General features: G+C 49.2%; 1 protein-coding gene across 4 annotated transcripts in view; it reads right to left on the reverse strand.

Annotated features, from left to right (window-relative positions):
• Nucleotides 1–16,838, reverse strand: part of UNC13B (unc-13 homolog B) — a 580,491-nt gene that overhangs the window by 203,996 nt on the left and 359,657 nt on the right. The gene's annotated exons all lie outside the window — the stretch shown is intronic.

Genomic DNA, 16,838 nt, shown 5'->3' on the forward strand with positions numbered 1-16,838 from the left:
AGACGGATTGGTGAGCTTCGGTGTCCATCAGAGATGTTTAATTAGACACTAAAGCAGTGGTTCTCAACCTCCTAGTGCTGTGACCCCTTGAAAAATTTTCCAAGTTGTGGGAACCCCTAACAGTAAAATTATTTTTGTAGCGTGGGTTGTCAGCACCTCCCACTTCACATTCCTCACCAGCCAGCTGACATCTAGTCTCTGCCGCCCAGCCATGCCACAAACTGAATGGGCGGCTGCAAAGAGGCTGAGTGGGCCACCGCAAGCTCCAGCCCTGCTGGGTAGCCATGAAAAGGCTGGGAGAGCGGTGCGGGATTCAGGAACAGCCCAGGATTCGGTGACCCCTGGCAAATTGTCATTCGACCCCCAGGTTGAGAACCACTGCACTAAAGGGAGGTAAATGGTGCCCTTCGTATCCAGTCAGCTCCCTCAATTTCTTTTCCAGCCTAGATTGAATGCTGATTGAGATACATGGTATATATAGATCTATCATCTTTGTATCACATGATAATGTCATCCTTTACCAAAGAAGAGACACAAGAGGCCAAGAACCAGAATTTAGCAGCTGTTGTCTTTTATACATAATGAAAGGTCTACGTCATCAGACTCTCTGAAAGAAGAGCTTCTTGATCGTCATATCAAACCCTCCGAAATATTTTTATTTATTTTTTTAATAAATAAAATCCTCCTTTTAATTTTCCCTATGGTGCAAAGAACGGGAAGAAAAGTAGTAATAGGGCTAGGGGAAAAGGAGAAAAGGGAAGGCCGATGAACCAGAAGTAGGTAAGGGGAGAAAGGAAGGGAAGACAGAGGAGCTGAAAGAGGAGGAGGAAAGGGAAGGCAGGAAGAACCCGAGGAGCAAAGGGAAGGCAGGAGGAACCCGAGGAGCAAAGGGAAGGCAGGAGGAACCCAAGGAGGAAAAGGAAGGCAGGAGGAACCCAAGGAGGAAAGGGAAGGCATTAGGAAGCCGAGGAGGAAAGAGAAGGTAGGAGGAACCCGAGGAGGAAAGGGAAGGCAGGAGGAACCCGAGGAGGAAAGGGAAGGCAGGAAGAACCGAGGAGGAAAGAGAAGGCAGGAGGAACCCGAGGAGGAAAGGGAAGGCAGGAGGAACCCGAGGAGGAAAGGGAAGGCAGGAGGAACCCGAGGAGGAAAGGGAAGGCAGGAGGAACCCGAGGAGGAAAGGGAAGGCAGGAGGAACCAGAGGAGGAAAGGGAAGGCAGGAGGAACCAGAGGAGGAAAGGGAAGGCAGGAGGAACCAGAGGAGGAAAGGGAAGGCAGGAGGAACCAGAGGAGGAAAAGGAAGGCAGGAGGAACCCGAGGAGGAAAGGGAAGGCAGGAGGAACCCGAGGAGGAACCCGAGGAGGAAAGGGAAGGCAGGAGGAACCAGAGGAGGAAAGGGAAGGCAGGAGGAACCCGAGGAGGAAAGGGAAGGTAGGAGGAACCCGAGGAGGAAAGAGAAGGTAGGAGGAACCCGAGGAGGAAAGGGAAGGCAAGAGGAACCCGAGGAGGAAAGGGAAGGCAGGAGGAACCCGAGGAGGAAAGGGAAGGCAGGAGGAACCCGAGGAGGAAAGGGAAGGCAGGAGGAACCCGAGGAGGAAAGGGAAGGCAGGAGGAACCCGAGGAGGAAAGGGAAGGCAGGAGGAACCCGAGGAGGAAAGAGAAGGCAGAGGAACCTGGAGAGGGGGGAGGAAAAGGAAAGCAAAAGAACCCAAAGAAGGGGGGGGGAGGCAGAGGAACCTGAAGAGGGAGAGAGGAGAAGGAAAGGGAAGGCAAAAGAACCAGAAATGAGTAAGGAAAGGATGAAATGGAAGGCAAATTACTATGATGAGAGTAAAAGGTAGAAGGAAAGGAAGACAGAGGAACCAGAAGAGGGAGAAAGGAGCAGGAAAGGGAAGGCAGGGGAACAAAAAGAGGGAAAGGCAGGGGAAGCAGAAGGAGGAGAGAGGAGGAATGGGAAGGCAAGGGAACCGGAAGGAGGAGAGAGGAGAAAAGGGAAGGCAAGGGAACCGGAAGGAGGAGAGAGGAGGGGGGGGGAAGGGAACGAGAAGAGGGAGGCAGAAAAGGAAAGGCAGGGGAACCAGAAAAGGGGGAAAGGAGGAGAAAAGGGAAAGCAGGGGAACCAGAAAAGGGAGAGAGGAGGAGGAGGAAAGGGAAGGCAGAGACATTGGAAAAGGGAGAGGAGGTGGAGGAAAGGAAAGGCAGAAGAGCAAGGAGGAGGGTGAAGAAAAAGGAAGGCAGAGGAGCCAGAAGAGTGTTAGGTGAGGGGGAAAGGGAAGGCAGAGGAGCTGGAAGTGCGTTGAGAAGGAGGGAAAAGAAAGGAGCCTGGGAGATGGGAGGAGGAAATGAAACACATAGAAGCCAGATGTAGATAAGGGGCGGAAGAGGGTGGAAGAGGAAAGGGGTTGTGGGAAGAGGAAAGGGGTTGTGGGAAGAGGAAAGGGGTTGTGGGAAGAGGAAAGGGGTTGGGGGAAGAGGAAAGGGGTTAGGGAAGAGAAGGAGAACAGGAAATTGAAAACATTCATATGGGAAAAAGGAAACCGCAACGAGAAAAGTACGTAGAAAAGTTTGTGAAAAACTAAAACGGGGAAAGGGAAACTGGAGAAGGGAGAAGAAATGTGATGCCAACTGATCGCTAAATACTATTTTTTTATTCTTGCCAACAGAATGCCATACATCATTCTCTGACCCAGGCATCAGACCTAGCAAAACTAACATGCTTTCAGAGTTTAGCGCCTCAATCAATTTAATTAACCAATAAATTGAATCACTTAATATCAACCAGATCCTCCCCAAATAACCTGCAGTAAATAACCGCCAGCTGGTGAACAACTGGTCTCTGTACAGGAGGACCATTATTACTTATGCATTCTGCCTGGGGATCTACATAATACATTGAACTGCATTGGTGTCCTTGTTATGGATAACGTGTGAGCTCGTTAGAGAACACTGACAGGGGTGGAGAATATGTTGTGAAGCTCATTAATATTTATAAACGCTCGCCCACAGAAAAAACGATAGCCCATAAAGGTATGATGCTATTGCTATGTTGTGCCCATTACTGAGCCTGAGATTGGGGCTGTCCTGTGCCGTGTTAGAGCTGTGTAGTATCTCAGGACTGGACGGGCAGAAAGATCAAATCCTTTGGCAGGTTAAAAATCTCCCATACATGTATTTTCTCTTTGTATTTAGCCATTTGCCTGGATTTTTTTTTGATTTTTTTTACCAAGTCCGGCTTTGGAATAGAGTGATTCAATATTTGATGTGGATCATTAGTATTAGTGGTGCACCAAAATGAACATTGGCTGAAAACCAAAACTGAAATGTACAGTTTTTTTAACAAATATTTTTACATTTCATTAACCACTTAAGACCCGGACCATTATGCAGGTAAAGGAGCAGGCCCCTTTTTGCGATTCGGCACTGCGTCACTTTAACTGACAATTGCGCGGTCGTGCGACATGGCTCCCAAACAAAGTTGGCGTCCTTTTTTTCCCACAAATAGAGCTTTTTTTTGGTGGTATTTGATCACCTCTGCGGTTTTTATTTTTTGCGCTATAAACAAAAATATAGCGACAATTTTGAAAAAAAAAAAAACTTTTTTTTTTTACTTTTTGCTATAATAAATATCCCCCAAATAAAATTTATATAAAAAAAACATTTTTTCCCCCCTCCTAATGGGCACAGCAGGTGTACAGACCTGGGAACTCAGCACAGTGATGGAGAGAATCCCTCATAATGGGCACAGAAGGTGTACAGACTCGGGAACGCAGTGCAGGGATGGTGTGAAATCCCTCATAATGGACACAAGTGTAGAGACCTGGAAAATCAGCACAAGGATGGCAAGAAACCCTCATAATGGGCAAAGCAGGTGTACAGGAATTGTGAAAACCCCTAGTAATGGGCGCAGCAATGTGTACTCCAGGGAACTAAGTACAGGGTTGATGAGATCCCCTCATAATGGGCACAGCAGATGTACAGATCCTGGAACTCAGCACAGGGATGGAGGGAACCCCTCATGATGGGCACAGCAGGTGTACAGACCCGGGAACTCAGTGTAAGGATAATGTGAAATCCCTCATATTGGGCACTACATACAAGTGTGGAGACCTAGAAAATCAGCACAGGGATAGAGAGAACCCCTCATAATGGGCAAAGCAGGTGTACAGGGATTGTGAGAACCCCTAATAATGGGCACATCAATGTGTACTCCAGGGAACTTGGCACACAGATGGTGGGAGCCCCTGATATTGGACACAGCAGATGTACAGACCTGGGAACTCAGCACAGGGATGGTGGGAACCCCTCATAATGGGCACAGCAGATGTACAGACCCAGGAACTCAGCACAGGGATGGTGGGAACCTCTCATAATGGGCACAGCAGGTGTACAGACCTGGGAACTCAGCACAGGGATGGTGGGAACCCCTCATAATGGGCACAGCAGGTGTACAGACCTGAGAACTCAGCACAGGGATGGTGGGAACCCCTCATAATGGGCACAGCAGGTGTACAGACCTGGGAACTCAGCACAGGGATGGTGGGAACCCCTCATAATGGGCACAGCAGGTGTACAGACCTGGGAACTCAGCACAGGGATGGTAGGAACCCCTCATAATGGGCACAGCAGGTGTACAGACCTGGGAACTCAGTACAGGGATGGTGGGAACCCCTCATAGTGGGTACAGCAGGTGTACAGCTCAAAACGCAGCACAGTCAATCCTTTTTAAAAATCCAAACAAGAAAACACAATGTGATTGACATTCACCTGCTTGTCTATGAGATAGAAGTGTCCCCATATAAAGAGAAGTATTGCCATATAATTATTTTCAGTGTCTCTATACAGTGAAAGGTTCTCGGCTCCCTCCGGAGGTTTCTGCGCCGCCTCCGTTTATTAATAGCAGCGCCGGCACCGCATTTCTTTTCCGCTCACTAGGTGGGATATGTACAAATAATTAAAGCTGCGGCACATCAAAGCGTTTTGTAAGCCGTCAGATACAAAATTCCGGGAGCCGTCAGCCTGCAGACGATTCCTGAGCGTTATCGACTATCAGCTCGCAGCAGAATACGAGGACAATTCCTCATCTGTCATTGCCTGAAGGGGTGTGGGGGGGCATTGTGGGGTTTCCCTGCCGGTTACCATGGTTTGGCTGCACATTCCACACTCACATATAGAATCTTAGATTAGTAGAAGATGGTGAGAATCCATACTTGGCTTTGGTGACCTTTTTAATTATGCCTGCTAAGCTTACAAATCAGCATTTACTCTTACTCCCATGGGACACAAATGCCTCGGGGCTGATGTAAAAAAAAAAAAGAAAGTGCCCATTTTATTGGGTTTATCCCTTGTCGTGCCACCCTGACAGTTACTGGTCCATACCATGGCAGACCTAAACTCAAAGGAAGCGCTTACTTTTAAAATGCTGCAAATGTTAAAGGTTTCAATTAAAGCAGAGTTCCTGTTAAATATACTTTTTAAAATACTATTAGTTAGATGATGCGTGTATTACGGATCGATCGGATATATTAGACTCTTCTCTCCCTGGCATATTCCATATTGCTTGTGGGCATGTGAAGCCCACAAAGCACTATCTTCCGGGTTTCGGTGCAGCTGAGTGACCAGCATGCACCGCCAGGGCTGGACTGGGACAAAAATGTGGCCCTGGACTTCATCCAGACTGGTCCAGGGCACGGTACAGAGCTCAGAACATCAGGGCACAGCACATCAGGGTACAGGACACAGCACATCAGGGTACAGAGCCCAGCACATCAGGGCACAACACATACAGGGCACATCACATCAGGGTAAGGGCACAGCACATCAGGGTACAGGGCACAGCACAACACGTACAGGGCACAGCACATAAGGGTACAGGGCAGAGCACATCAGGTCCCATCACAGCACACCTGGGCACACCACATCGGGGCACAGAGCACATAACACATCAGGGCACAGGGCACATTGGGACATCGGAGCACAGGGCACATTGGGACATCGGAGCACAGGGCACATCGGCACATCGGAGCACAGGGCACATCGGGACATCAGGACATCAGGGCACAGGGCACATCGGAGCACAGGGCACATCGGGACATCAGGGCACATCGGGACATCAGGGCACATCGGGACATCAGGGCACATCGGGACATCAGGGCACATCGGGACATCAGGGCACATCGGGACATCAGGGCACATCGGGACATCAGGGCACATCGGGACATCAGGGCACATCGGGACATCGGAGCACAGGGCACATCGGGACATCGGAGCACAGGGCACATCGGGACATCGGAGCACAGGGCACATCGGGACATCGGAGCACAGGGCACATCGGGACATAGGAGCACAGGGCACATCGGGACATCGGAGCACAGGGCACATCGGGACATCGGAGCACAGGGCACATCGGGACATCGGAGCACAGGGCACATCGGGACATCGGAGCACAGGGCACATCGGAGCACAGGGCACATCGGAGCACAGGGCACATCGGAGCACAGGGCACATCGGAGCACAGGGCACATCGGAGCACAGGGCACATCGGGACACGGAGCACAGGGCACATCGGGACACGGAGCACAGGGCACATCGGGACACGGAGCACAGGGCACATCGGGACACGGAGCACAGGGCACATCGGGACACGGAGCACAGGGCACATCGGGACACGGAGCACAGGGCACATCGGGACACGGGGCACAGGGCACATCGGGACACGGAGCACAGGGCACATCGGGACACGGAGCACAGGGCACATCGGGACACGGAGCACAGGGCACATCGGGACACGGAGCACAGGGCACATTGGGACACAGAGCACAGGGCACATCAGGACACGGAGCACAGGGCACATCTGGACACGGAGCACAGGGCACATAGTACATCATGGCACAAGGCACATCAGGGCACATTTTTTACCAGCCAGCATGCAGAGTAGTGCAGGAAGCGTGTGTAATAAGTTCTCCCTCATGTCACGCTGCGGCTACTTCCCGCACCCCGGCGGCCCCTCCTCTCTTCTCGTCCATTCCCATTTGCTTGTGACATCACCTGAATGGACGAGAGGAGGGGCCGCCGGGGTGCGGGGAGCAGCCGCAGCGTGACATTATTACACACGCTTCCAGCGCTACTCTGCATGCTGGCTAAATCTCGATCTACCCTGTCAGGCGCCAGCTGTCGGCGATTGACGGGTAGCTCGCCACCGACCCCTGACCGGCCCACTGAGCCATCGGCCCACCGGGAATCTCCCGGTAGTCCCGATGGCCAGTCCATCCCTGTGCACCGCCCGTTCTCATGCATGCACAGTATGTACGGCTCGCATCGCCGTACACTTCCGACGTTGCCATCACAACGGGCGGCGGAAGTGCCTGCCCCGTTGTGATGCCAACCAAGATAATCACTCCCCCATGTGCAGTATGTACGGGCTCACAGCGCCGTAGAAATCAGACGTTGCCTGTTGTGATGGCAACCAAGATAATCACTGGCGTCATCGCGTCAATTCTGGTTTCAGAAAATCGCGATAACGACTGGCGGCCAAACACACTGACTACTGAGAATTCTGACACATAGCTCCCAGGAGACAGTGCGCCGCTGGATACGACTGGCATATCCGCGGGTGGCAGAGACCGGAAACTCCATTAGAAACTGGAATATGGAAAAAAGCCCGTCCTGCCGAGCTTGCGTGCAGAAGCGAACACATACATGAATATATGAATATGAAAGCGGTGTTCAAACCACACATGTGAGGTATCGCCGCAATTGGTAGAGCGAGAACAATAATTCTAGCCCTAGACCTCCTCTATAACTCAAAATATGCAACCTGTAGAACTTCTTAAACGTCGCCTATGGAGATTTTAAAGGGTAAAAGTTTGTCGTCATTTTACGAGCGGACGCAATTTTGAAGCGTGACATGTTGGGTATCAATTTACTCGGCGTAACATCATCTTTCACAATATAAAAAAAATTGGACCAACTTTACTGGCGTCTTATTTTTTATTTAAAAAAGTGTATTATTTCCCAAAAAAGTGCGCTTGTAAGACCGCTGCGCAAATATGGTGTGACATAAAATATTGCAACGCCGCCATTTTATTTTCTAGGGTGTTGGAATAAAAAATATATATAATGTTTGGGGGTTCTAATTAGAGGGAATGAGATGGCGGTGAAAACAGACAGGGGAAGCTCCATTAGCATTGCTGGTTGTCTTGTCATACCAACGGCCACCACAAGATGGCGCCAGATCACTGAAGAAAGCATAGGCCTGCAGAAAGTCACAAAGCCGCGGCTTCAATTATTGGCCGGCGTGGCCCGTCGCGAAGGCACATTATACTCCAGCTGTGCCACGCCAGGTCGCTAATTCTAGTCGCAATTGCGACCTGGCGCCCGGGGGTTTGTCGAACTCTGTTATAATACATTATTGCATTTGCATGCTCTTTATTAAATCAGGTATTATATAACTCACTCTAGCATCCTTTTATTTTCATGCAACATAATAAGACTTCTGGGCTGTTGTTGAACAATGAATTTCCTTTCTAATTTATATGTGCATAGAGCAACCATAAGTACCTCGAGCCAGCCATACACTGTAGACGGTTAGGCCTTGTACACACGATAGGTTAACCAGACGACAACGGTCTGAAGGACCGTTTTCATCGGTCAAAACCGATCGTGTGTGGGCCCCATAGGTTATTTAAGCATAGGTTAAAAAAAAGCCAACTTGCGTTAAAGTTAACCTTTGGATTCCTAACCGATAGGTCAAAACCGATCGTTAGTAGGCACGACTATCGGATAAAAATCCACGCATGCTCAGAATCAAGTCGACGCATGCTTGGAAGCATTGAACTTCGTTTTTTTCAGCACGTCGTCGTGTTTTACGTCACTGCGTTCTGACACGATTGGTTATTTAACCTATGGTGTGTAGCCGTGACGGACCATCAGTCAGCTTCATCGGTTAACCGATGAAAACGGTCCTTCAGACCGTTGTCCTCTGGTTAACCTATTGTGTGTACGAGGCTTTAGAATCTCGGCTGGTTCAGCAGGGACCGGCCAAGACTCAAACCATCTATGGGCAGGCTGAATGTACCCAGGCTGGTTGACGCAAGTTGACAACCTGCCTGTTGGATTTTCCATGCGATTATTGCTAGTGGCTGGGAGTAATCGTTGGGTTCTCCTGATAGGGGAGGCTTTCTCAGCCCCCCTGCTGGGAGAACACAATGGCTTCCCCCGGGAGGGATTCCCCCATCAACTCTGACTGATTATCTTTCCTCCATCGATGGCCAGCTTTAATCGGTCTTGATATCGGCCTCAACTATAAGACTTTGCACACCTTTTGTTTTAATGCAACGAGAATGTATTTAGCAGTTTAAAACTGAAAGTTGAATGGCCTCTAAGCTTCATCCAGTAAAATCTCTAAAATGATACAGAAAGGTAGAATTGGACAGACAAGGTGATGTTTGAATGACGAAAGGAACAAGTAGTTGATTGCCTCGGCGGGGGGCTGTATTCTTGAGTCGAGGGGAAGGTTTTTCCCTCTCATTTTATAAATTATAAATAACTTATAATTAGCAATTACATAGCATCAGGACGTATTCTCCGGCGAGAAGGGGGAACAAAAGCTTTTCAGAGTGTTTCAAAATATGTCCATTACGAAGCAGTCGGAGAAGAATGACCCGCTGATTAAGAGATTATGCTCATTGGTGGTGGAAAGGGGAGGCAGTGCGTTCTTCGAACAAGAGGCTGCAAACAACTTCCTATAGAGCGCGGAAGGGGCCTTTCACTTCTCAGCACTCCATGTTCTTGTCAGAAAGCCAACACAAGATCTGTGCTAAAAGCCCCAGACCATGAAATGGCACCTGGAATCTATCTAATGCATGTGTTTTCTGTCATTACCCATTCCAGTGTCAACTGATACCAACTTCTTGTTCCTGAACACAAACTTGTATCAACATGAGTGTGTTAGACGTAAAGGAGGGGCTCTATGAGTTGGGTAGGGGATGATGCCTTAGCAATAGGGGAGAGGTTTTAGGGGTTGGGGAGGGAAAGCTACATTGGCTGTTGAAGAGGGGTTCTAGAATTGGGGGAGAAAATGCTGCACTGGGTTTGGAGCAGTGGCCCTAGAAGTTGGGGTGGAATAGGGGTCCTAGGAGTTGAGGAGGGGATACAATGTAAGGTTTGAAAGAGTGGGGTTCTAGTAGTTGGGGGAAGGGATGCTGCATTAGGTGTGGAGGAGGGATCCTAGAAGTTGGGGAGGGGATGCTGCATTAGGTGTGGAGGATGGATCCTAGAAGTCAAGGAGGGGACGCTGCATTAGGTTTGGAGGATGTATCCTAGAAGTTGGGGAGGGGATGCTGCATTGTTTGTGGATGATGGATCCTAGAAGTTGGGGAGGGCATGCTGCATTGGGTGTGGAGGGTGGATCCTAGAAGTTGGGGAGGGGATGTTGCATTGTGTGTGAAGGATGGATTCTAAAAGTTGGGGAGGGGATGCTGCATTGAGTGTGGAGGGGATGCTGCATTGGGTGTGGTGGATGGATCCTAGAAGTTGGGGAGGGGATGCTGCATTGAGTGTGGAGGGGATGCTGCATTGGGTGTGGATGATGGATCCTAGAAGTTGGGGAGGGGATGCTGCATTGGGTGTGGATGATGGATCCTAGAAGTTGGGGAGGGGATGCTGCATTGAGTTTGGAGGGGATGCTGCATTGGGTGTGGAGTATGGATCCTAGAAGTTGGGGAGGGGATGCTTCATTGGGTGTGGGGGAGGGATCCTAGAAGTTGGGGAGGGGATGCTGCATTGGGTGTGGATGATGGATCCTAGAAGTTGGGGAGGGGATGCTGCATTGAGTTTGGAGGTGATGCTGCATTGGGTGTGGGGGAGGGATCCTAGAAGTTGGGGAGGGGATGCTGCATTGGGTGTGGGGGAGGGATCCAAGAAGTTGGGGAGGGGATGCTTCATTGGGTGTGGAGTATGGATCCTAGAAGTTGGGGAGGGGATGCTGCATTGGGTGTGGAGGATGGATCCTAGAAGTTGGGGAGGGGATGCTGCATTGGGTGTGGAGGATGGATCCTAGAAGTTGGGCAGGGGATGCTGCATTGAGTGTGGAGGGGATGCTGCATTGGGTGTGGATGATGGATCCTAGAAGTTGGGGAGGGGATGCTGCATTGGGTGTGGAGGATGGATCCTAGAAGTTGGGCAGGGGATGCTGCATTGAGTGTGGAGGGGATGCTGCATTGGGTGTGGATGATGGATCCTAGAAGTTGGGGAGGGCATGTTGCATTGGGTGTGGAGGGTGGATCCTAGAAGTTGGGGAGGGCATGTTGCATTGGGTGTGGAGGGTGGATCCTAGAAGTCAAGGAGGGGATGCTGCATTAGATTTGAGCAGAAGCCCTAAAAGTTGCGAGAGATGTTACCTTATACATAGAGGAATGGTTCCAGCAGCTGCATTAGGTGTGAAGGAGGGTTCCTGGAGTTGGGGGTGAGGTGCTGCACTAGTTATGGAGCAGGGGCTCTATGAGCTTGGGAGCTGATTCTATGATCGGCGTGGAGGATGGGTTCCAAGAAGTGGGGAGGGGATGCAATGGTAGGTGTGGAGGAAATACTCTAGAAGTAAGGGAGATGTTGCGTTCGATATGGAAGAAGGGTTCCAGCAGTTGGCTGGGAGATGCTGCATTAGGTGTGAAGGAGGGTTCCAGAAGTTGGGGAGGTGATGCTGCATTAGGTGTGAATGAGGGTTCCAGAAGTTGGGGAGGTGATGCTGTATTAGGTATGGAGGAGGGGTTCTATGAGTTTGGAAGCAGGTTCTATGTGAGGTGTGGAGGAGCAGAGGCTCCACGAGATTGAGAGGGCATGCTATGGCAGGTGTAGAGGAAAGATTCCAGAAGTTAGGGAGGAGATGCTGTGTTGGGGCATTGAAGAAGGGTTCCAGAAACTGGGAAGAGGATGCTGTATTCAGTGTGGAGAAGGGGTTCTAGGTGTTAGGGAAGTGATGCCTTTTTCCCCCTTTAATTATGGAGGATGGGGTTCCAGGGTTTTGGTAGAAGATGCTACACTAGGTGTAAAGGCTGGGTTCCAGGAGTTGTGGAGCGGATGCGTTGTTAGGACATGGAGGAAGGGTTCCAGGAGTTGTGGAGCGGATGCGTTGTTAGGACATGGAGGAAGGGTTCCAGGAGTTGGAGAGGAGATGTTGTGTTGGGTGTGGAGGAAAGGTTTCTAGGTGTTAGAGAGGGGATGCTTTTGGGATTAGGGACAGGGATGCATTGTTAGGTGCCGAGGGGGAGCAATGAGGGTTGAGGGTTCAAAGTAAGAAAGTAACTGGGTAAAAATGTGAGCTACAAGGGAAGTCATGGGAGTTGCAGATCTTGAGTCTGGAGCAGCAGACGCAGAATTGAACCTCAAGGGCAACATCTCAGAAGTCCTGATCCCTATATTTGATCCATGACAATGACTCAATGTATTAAAGCCAGAGTGGGATCCATCAAATTTGTCAAGATCTAGTTGAAGGCCAAGGGACAGAAAGCTGAAACATTAGATCATTCACCTATCGTTCTCTAGGAAAAAGAAAAGCCTGGTCATAGCTTCATAATCTCTTCTATAATTACTGTATTTAGTAACACGTCTTTGATCCACAGTACTGGTAAACTCTGTGCCAGTTAACCGCTTGCCGACAGCCGCACAAACATTTACATCGGCAGAATGGCATGGTCTTGCGCAAATGGACGTCCCCGTACGTCCCTTTGAATTTGGCACGCGCGCCCCTGCCGCAAGCTCCATGACTGTGCCCGTGGACTCAATGTCCGCCGGTGTCCCGCCATCATGTCACGGAACTGCAGAACAGGGTGATGCCTGTATAAACAAGGCATTTCCCTGTTCTGCCTAGTGACAGGACACTGATCACTGCATCGGTAGTAGCAGTAATCAAATGTTGTGTCACTGGTAGCCCCCCCAGTTAAAATCACTCCCTAGAGCACACTTAACCCCTTTCCTTGCCCCCTAGTGATTAACCCCTTCCCTGCCAGTGTCAGTTACACAGTAATCAGTGCATTTTTATAGCACCGATCGCTGTATAAATGACAAAGGTCCCAAAATAGCGTCAAACGTGTCCGCCATAATGTCGCAGTCACGATAAAAATCGCAGATCGCTGCCATTACTAATAAAAAAAAAAAAACAACAATAAAAATGCCATAAAACGATCCCCTACTTTGTAGACAATTAGCTAGATTCAGGATGGCGAGCGCATACTTGCGGCGGCGTAGCTTAAGGCATTTAAGCTACGCCGACGTAAGTTAGCGAGGCAAGTACATGATTCACAACGTACTTGCCTGCTAAGTTACGGCGGCGTAGCCTAAAGCGGGCGGGCGTAAGGGCGCCTAATTCAAATTTGTCTGAGGGGGCGTGTTTTATGATAAGGAGGCTCGACCCGACGTGATTGACGTATTTTATGAACTGCGCATGCGCCGGGCGCCTACATTCCCAGTGTGCACTGCGGCTAAGTCCGCCGCACGGGCCTATTGATTTCGACGTGGGCGTAAACGACGCAAATCCCTATTCACGGACGACTTACGCAAACGACGTAAAATCTTAGAATTTCGACGCGGGAACGGCAGCCATACTTAACATTACTATTCCATCTATTTGATGGAATAACTTTAGGCCGATAATGCGTTATGTAAATGGCGTATCTGTACTGCGTCGGCCGGGCGTACGTTCGTGAATAGGCATATCTACTGATTTACATATTCTACGCCGACCGCAATGGAAGCGCCACCTAGCGGTCAGCCTAAAAATTACACTTTAGGATACGAGGGTGTAAGACACTTACGCCGCTTGTATCTGAGCCTAATTTAAGCGTATCTGGTTACCAGAATATGCTTAAATTAGCGCCGACGCAAATTCTGACTTAGGCTGGCGTATCTACTGATACGCCAGCCTAAGTCTCTCTGAATCTGGCTAAATATAACGTTTGCATAAACCAATCAATATACGCTTATTTCGATTTTTTTTTCTACCAAAAATATGTAGAAGAATACGTATCGGCCTAAACTGAGAAAAAAAAACGTTTTTTTTTATATATATTTTTGAGGGAGATTTATTATAGTAAAAAATATTGCTTTTTTTCCCAAAATTGTCGCCATTTTTGTTTATAGCGCAAAAAATAAAAACCCCAGAGGAGATCAAATACCACCAAAAGAAAGCTCTATTTGTGGGAAAAAAAGGACGCCAATTTTGTTTGGGAGACACGTCCCACGACCGCACAATTGTCAGTTAAAGCGACGCAGTGCCGAATCGCAAAAAAGTGGGCAGCCAAGTCCTCCGGGGCTGAAGTGGTTAAAATGAGGCAACAAATGGGATGAGGATAAGCAATTTTAAACTCTCATTTCAAACGCCTTCCATTACCACTCTACCTTGCAACACAAGAATATAAGACAGGTGCACTTTAAAATGACAAATGCATATAAAACCCCTTTTTGCAAAAAACGTCTCAAAGAAACCGAGACATTATCTGCTTGATTGCCGTCTGATCATCCCGGCGCTGAGCTGCCGCTGCCAGAACGATGTGTATATTCTCCAGTGAAAGTGTTAGATCAGAAGTGCCTGTCTCCATTGTAAAGCTGCTAAACATTGCTTCCCAGAAGAGGCTTTTAATCCAATATGCTGCTAAGCCTTCCGCCAGGGGAAATTAAATCCTTATTGAAATGAATAGAGCTTAACACAGAGGGAGTCATGCTGTACCGTGTGGGGGTCCGAGGACTCAAGCCGCTGAACGATGTTTGTGGGACTGGTATCCATCATACAGATGGGAGGCGTGGATTTGCCATGAAAGGCTACTAAACGAAGGTCACCAGAGAGAAATTGAATTAAAGAGGTCAGAAACGAACAATTTTACCTGTCCTTTTGCCTGTGCGGGACAAAGCAACGGTTTCTCTTAGGCCCCCCCACAGCAGTATGTAGCCACCTTCCCTTTGGTCACTGGTAGCAAGAGAGTAATGCTGGCCATACACCTATAGATTATCTGCAGGTTTTCTATGGTTAGATGGAAAAAGTGGAACAGATTCCTCCATCTACGCTGAACTGTGTGGATGGAAGAATCTCCCACTGGCCCAAGCTTCCATATCTTGGCTAGTGGGCCCCGTTGGCTCTCACAATACCTGAACATTCTGATTGGGTGCAAGCATTGTTAAGGTTGAGAGCCAGCAGGGCCGACTAGCAGGACATGGAAGCTTGGGCCAGTGGGAGATTCGATGGAGGAATCTGTTCCACTTTTTCCATCTAACCATAGAAAATCTGCAGATAATCTATAGGTGTATGGCCAGCATAAGTCTTGAATAAGTCATGATTTGAGGGTTACATAGTCCTAAGGTAGGGTGACCAGACATCCCCTGGATTGAGGACACTGTTCCCGGAGCCAGTCTGTTCCCAGATTGCAGTGGCATGGGGGGGGGGGGCCTCTGGTACTCTCGCCCCGGGTGCAACATTGGGTGGGGGGCGCAAAATCACAACTGTGCCCCCCCATGTGTGCTGTGTTGCCCCCCCGCCGCCCAGGGTCTCCTATGGTCCAGCCTGTCCCCCATGATCCCTCTAGTGCGGGCGGCCCGTGTGTGTGTGAGAACAGCGGAGGGGCGGTGCAAAGCGAATGGCGGCTAGTGGAGAAGCTTTTGGAAGGGGGATACTGAGAAGCGTCTGGGTATCGGGAACAGTACCTGGTGCTGGGGAGCCCTGCTACGATAGATTATCATGGAGGCCAGCAAAAATCAACAAATCTACACTGTTCATGGGGGGGGGGGGGGGGAGTAGTGCAGGAATCAGGTAGTTTAGTGTAATGGTCAGCGTAGTGGTCAGTATAGGAATGAGGTAGGTCAGTGTATAGAACAGGGTTTGACAAATTTGCTTGGAATCTAGGAGCCAGCTAAAAAAAGTTAGGAGCCAGAAAACGCGCCCCGTCCCGACGAGCTTGCGCGCAGAAGCGCATATGTAAACGGTGTTCAAACCACACGTGAGGTATCGCCGCGATTGGTAGAGCGAGAGCAATAATTCTAGCCCTAGTCCTCCTCTGTAACTCAAAACATGCAACCTGTAAATTTTTTTAAACGTCGCCTATGAAGATTTTAAAGGGTAAAAGTTTGTCGGCATTCCACGAGCGGACGCAATTTTGAAGCGTGACATGTTGGGTATGAATTTACTCGGCGTAACATTATCTTTCATAATATTAAAAAAAATGGGGATAACTTTACTGTTGTCTTATTTTTTTATTTAAAAAAGTGTAATTTTTTTCCAAAAAAGTGCGCTTGTAAGACGGCTGCGCAAATACGGCGTGACAGAAAGTATTGCAACGATCGCCATTTTATTCTCTAGGGTGTTAGGATAAAAAATATATATAATGTTTGGGGGTTCTAATTAGAGGGAAGAAGATGGAAGTGAAAAATAGTGAAAAATGACATTAGAATTGCAGTTTAACTTGTAATGCTTAACTTGTAATACCAACGGCCACCACCAGATGGCGCCAGCTCACACATCTGGTGGTAATAACTTGTAATACCAACGGCTCACCACCAGATGGCGCCAGCTCACAAAAAAAGCCACCTTCCAAGCCAAGTCGCCAGGACACCATTTCTAGTCGCCATGGCGACCTGGCGCCCGGGATTTGTCGAGCCCTGGTATAGAATATGCTCAAATCAAGCAACATATCTTACTTTGGATGACAGGGTCACTACAAGTGCAGCATAGAAACATTGAGCTCACCAACCAGGCTGTGCCGTCTGGCACATAACTGAATGAACAGGATTAGAAATCTTTGGCAGGTATTAGGGCCCGTACACACGACCTGATCTGTCCGCCGATACTTGTCCGCGGACCAGTT

Source organism: Rana temporaria, chromosome 1, assembly GCF_905171775.1.
Source record: "Rana temporaria chromosome 1, aRanTem1.1, whole genome shotgun sequence".
In the NCBI taxonomy this organism is placed as follows: Eukaryota; Metazoa; Chordata; class Amphibia; order Anura; family Ranidae; genus Rana; species Rana temporaria.